We start from the raw sequence: 5,958 nt of genomic DNA, 5'->3' as shown, positions 1-5,958 counted from the left end.
GATTATCTCAACTATCGATTCAAAGTCCATAGACCTTGAATCTCTTCTAAAGTGTTCATCAATCTTCACATTTGCATGCTCAATGATTTTCTGCAATCTTTTATTAAAACATCTATATGCCTTGCTCTTAGATGAATAACCAAGAAATATTCCTTCATCACTTCTAGGATCAAATTTACCAATATACTCATCTCTCCTAATATAACATTTGCTTCCAAATATTCTGAAATATTTAAGAGTAGGAGTATTACCAAACCATAGTTCATGAGGGGTCTTACCAGTTTCACCTTTGATGTGAACTCTGTTGAATGTGTAACTGTTGTATTCACTGCTTCTCTCCAATACACATGAGGTAGGTTTGCTTCTGATATCATGCTTCTAGTTGCATCCAAAATAGTTTTGTTCTTCCTTTCCACAACTCCATTCAGTTGGGGTGTCTGAGGTGCTAATAGTTGTCTTTTGATTCCATTCACTTCACAAAATGTATTAAATTCCTTAGATGTGAATTCACCTCCTTGATCTGATCTTAAACATTTGATTTTCTTACCGGTTTCATTCTCTACCATTGCCTTGAATAGTTTGAATTTCCCAAAAGATTTTGATTTCTTCCTGAGAAAAGTAACCCAACACATTCTAGAATAATCATCAATGATTAGCATAAAATATCTATATCCTTGTAGACTTCTAGTTCTTGCCAGACCACATAAGTCAGTATGAATTAAATCAAGAACATTATCGGATTTCTCTAGAATACTCTTGAAATTTCTTCTAACTTGCTTTCCAAGTTGACATTCCTTACATACCAGATTGTGAGGTTTTACAATCTTAGGTAAATCCCTTACTGCCTTAGTTGTATAGATCTTTACAATGCAATCAAAATTCACATGACAAAGTCTCTTATGCCATAACCAACTTTCATCAATACGTGCAATCAAGCATGTCTTCTCATTGTTATTCAAGTGAAAGATATTACCTCTAGTTTGATTACCGGTTGCAATTTCCAAACCAATTCTATTCATGATTTTGCATTTACCATTCTTGAATTGTAACTAAAATCCTTTTTCAACTAATTGACCAGCACTCAAAAGATTGTGCTTCAAAACTTCAACATAATAAATGTTGTTAGTATTGTGCTTACCATCAAAAGATATAGTGCCTTTTCCTCTGATCAAACAAGCTTTATCATCCCCAAATATTACTAGACCTCCATTGTATTCCTGAAAAGTTAAGCATTTACTTTTATCACCAGTCATATGATGTGAACATCCAGAATCAATGATCCATTCATCCTTTTCTTCAATTTTAGCTTCCAGGGCCTGCTCTACTGGTTATACAGTAGGTGTCAGTTGATCTTTTGTTATTGCAACAAAAGTCCATCCATTATCTGTCAGTTCCTCATCAAAATCATTAGTAACTCCTTCATCAACATAGTAACATGATTTGTCTCTATTCTTCTTAAATCTGTATCTCTGATATTCAGGGTTAGGCTTATATGTTCTTTTAGCTTCTTCTCTCAATCTTGCATGTCTGTCAAGACATCTAGATGCCATGTGACCAATTTTATTGCAGTTAAAACATTTAAATGGTGTTTTACCTTCATACTTACTTCCAATTAGACCTTTAGGCATTTTTCTTGCAAATAGTGCTTCAAGCTCTTCCAATTCTTCATTCTCCTTCCTGATGTCTTCAAGTTCTCTTGCATAAAGTGTTTTCCAATCAGATTTCTTAGATGATGATGATGCTATAGATGATGATGATGCTTTGAAAGCTAGATCTGTTTTAATTGTAGCAACAAGACCAAATTCCTCAAGCTCAAAAGCTAAAAGTTTTCCAACCAAGGTATCTCTAGATGCTGATGTATTAGGCATTGTTCTTAATTCATTGATAGCAGTTACTTTCATTTTCTATGTTGGTAACAATTCTCTTAAAACTTTAGAAATGATCTCATCTTCACTTAAGGATCCTCCACAACATTGTATACCCAAAACAATTTCATTAACCCTTTTCATAAAAGCATAAATTCTTTCATCTTCTTCCATTTTCAGATTTTTATACCTGACCCGGAAGCATTCCAGTTTTACAATTTTGATAGTGGTATCACCTTCATTCAATGTCTCCAATTTATCCCAAATAGCTTTAGCAGTAGATCGGTCTGATAATCCCATGATTTGTTGATCTGGCAATGCGCTCAAAAGTGCTTCTCTTGCTTTGCAATCATTCTTCTAATCTTTAGCCAAGTTTGGTGGATTAGGTTGACTCTGTGTAGGACCAACATAACCATTCTTTGTAACATCCCATATGTCTCTTCCAATGCAATTCGGACGTCTCTCCATTCTGATCTTCCATATACCATAGTTAGTTCCATCAAGTTTCAGACTGTCCTTCCTGAAATAGTTAGTTGCCATAGAATCTCCTCAAGTTGTTAAACTTCTGCAAAAAGAGAACTTAGCTCTAATACCAATTGTTAGGACCCGGAGGCAATTGAGAGGGGGGGGTGAATCAGTTGTCTATTAATTTCAACCCAAATATAACTTAATCAAACTTGATGCATAATACCGATAAACCAAACTTAATGTCGGTTGACAGTTTAAGAGTTAATAACAATACCGGTGAAGCTTAATGCATGAAACAGAAAGAGAAATGATATCCACAACACAACACAAATATTTGTAGGTGGAAACCCTAGAAGGGGAAAACCCACGGTGGGAAACCTTACCCACAATCAGATGATACTACTATAGATAGTATGTGTGTACAAATAGGGTCTGCACATGCAGAAAGGCCAACTGCCTAGAGCTCACTGCTCAATCACAAAATGAGAGTCACATTGACTACAATAGGATGGTTAAATCCTAGATAATGTACTGCTCAAAATAGTATCTTCATATGCTGGATTCAGTACCAGTTAGGCTTAGATTATCTCCTTCATACCTTCCTTGAATTTTCAAATGATATTTGCGTGAGTAGCTCTGCTTATATTCGCATATACCTTATTACATTCCTCTACCACATAATCTCACAAATGTAATCTTACATATATACCAAAAGCTAAGACCAAGTGTGTAGGTCGGCTCACTAAGAATATTGCAATTAAATCAATTATAAATAAATCAATATGTGATGCATCATGTCAGCTCAATGCATTTACAATAATAACCAATCAATAAATCATCTCCATAACATGTTGTGTTGATCTGGAATAGATAACGCATACCGGTCCATAACCTAGACCAATTTGCCAGTAACAACAAATATGCCAACTCGATTGGACCAATAACAAGATCACCAAAACCAAGTGTCCAAGCCAAGTCTTCGACATAACCAAGTAATCTCCAGATGATAACAAGTCATCCTCTGTGTCGGTGAACAATATAATCTGTCGGTGAACCAGATACCGGTGACTGTGCATAAGTCACTGAACATGCTGATGAACATAACCAAAGATCTCCAGAAAGATAGGTGTTGATAAGTGTTGACAAGTGTTGAAATCAATGACAAAACCAATGCAACACATCCATAACACCAACAATATTAAGTAACAAGTGTCATCTTGCATAACATATACAAGTGTAACGCTCAACCTCAAGGTAAAGTTAGCTAATTGATAACTCTCAAACTCCAATCGAGTTAACTCAAATCACCTATGAGAGTCCATTAACGTCACTACCAAGCAACACATCCAAAACTAGCCTAGAACTCGAGACCAACTAGGAGATGACTAAATCAACCTTCAATACTATAAGAGATACGTTTGTGTTCATTTTAAATCACCAATGGAAATGTTCCTATGGTAACAACATGAATAGAGAACGTACAAGATCGTTTTTGTGGTTGATTCCAACACTGGTCCACATAAAGATACATCAATTCTTTACAATACATTACAAATTACATTAAAATCCTCTTGGAGTGTTTAATACATATAAATCATCTATAAATACAATGCTTGATACCATATTACAATGGTTACACTTGCAAGAAATGAGAGAAGGAAAACAAAACGTTAAGGAGGAAGAACTTCTACTAGTTGCACATGATCCAAGTACTCTGATCCCCAACGATGGTTGGAAACACCTTATTGGTTCCCAAATCAACAAATCCCCAAACACTAAGGATTTAGCCACTTTCCTATCTATAGGTTCAAGGTTGGATTTGGCCAACCAACAAGATTCAGTCCCTTGAGACTGCAACCTTTTGCACTTTTGGCTCTACAAAACAAAGTTGGGTATACCTTAACAATGCCTAATAATTTTTAGACCTAGTCATGGGCTGACACTATTACATAAAAGCAGACATCTCAATGAAAATGTACCGAGGAAAAGAAAATAAACCTTCAGATTTGGCTTCAACCTCAGTTTATACCTTATATGCTTGCATTGAGATAGATGATCTAAGCTAAAACTACTCCTATTGCATAAATATAAAAGATGAAATAAGAATATAAAAGGTGAAATAAGAATGATTTTGAAAGCTAAAACTTGATCAGTGCCTTGCCTAGGGTGAACAGAGTCCAATCTGCAGAACATCAACACTCAAAATGAAACACCTTTAACACCCATTTGAACATACTATAACTTGCATAATATGTTCAAAAAACCATAACTAAATGACCAATACCTTTCAATCAAACACATATTGCATTAGTTTGAAAACAAAATTTAACTCTTTCTTTGAAAGAGACCCACATTCAACCACACATTCCTACTACAGAAAGACAAACCCATATATCATTGATATAAAAGCTCATAAAACACATGGATAGAAAATATGAGGCAATCAGGGAATGATCTTCATTCCATTAATCATCAAAATAAGAGTTTACATTCAAGTGGAAATTTGTAGAAATGAAATATTCATATATAACTTGTATTCCTTTTGGCCTATGTACATACTACTTAGCATAGTTTTCAGAATTTGAATATCAACAACCTTCACAATGGCCATGGATTCTCTCTTATAATACCAAGAGAGCAAACAAGCTTCGGGCTGATTGTGACATTTGTCAAAATCCTAACTACCATGTTTTACAAAATGCTACTAAGTAGCTCAAATCTTTCTTGCGTATCAAAACTTTAGAGTCCATTAACTGCAACTGCTTGTAGAGATCCGATATGATGCCTAGAGTCGCACTCTTAATGAAATTTGTCAAGTATCTCATCTACACTTGTATTAGTTGTAGTTAAGATAAAAAAATCTTGAAGTTGAATCTGATATACTTCAACCGGTAGGAGGTGGTCGAGCATTTATATCAGTTTGCCAAAAATACCAATCTACAAGGGGAAAAACAAAGAATGAATGCAATCTCACCTACTCTTCCTCCTCTAGTTGTTATTCCTCCAAAGAGAAATATTTATTATGCCAAATATCTACATCATTAGGTAGCCAAACAAAATATTTCAGGCCCTGCAATTTATTGATTGTTTCTTTTACTCTTGGAGAGGGCATAGTTATAATTTCCAATGAAAACTTACTATAAAGAATCTACATCAATAATTTTATCAATGATCGGGAGGTAGACATTCTCTTGATTTGGTTCGTCTACCAACCCATCCATAACCTTATTAACTGCAGTCACAAAATCCTCTCTCCACCTGGCAAGATCTTTTATTTGTCCCTCGTATGTCAGAATCAAAGGAATGTCCCACTTTTATAGACCTCTAATTGATCTAATCTTCTTTGTCAGAGCCTTCTTATCCTCTTCCACGTAGGGGAGTTATTTAATCAATAAATTAAAATTCTTCCACGTGGTTCCCACAAGTTAAGGTGCCTTAGGGTCATTTTTTATTGCTAAAATAATTTCTTTCAATTGTAGTCCTAATTGGTTGAAAGAATGAAAGAATATTGTCAACCTGTTCACACAACTGTGATGACAAAGAATAAGAGGCGTGGAACTCATCCAGGTGGCCCAGGATCTTGTTTGAAATTTGCAAAATGGTTGATTTCCTTATGTCCAAAATT

This window comes from Cryptomeria japonica, chromosome 10, assembly GCF_030272615.1.
Source record: "Cryptomeria japonica chromosome 10, Sugi_1.0, whole genome shotgun sequence".
Lineage (NCBI taxonomy): Eukaryota > Viridiplantae > Streptophyta > Pinopsida > Cupressales > Cupressaceae > Cryptomeria > Cryptomeria japonica.
This window is presented reverse-complemented; position numbering follows the sequence as displayed.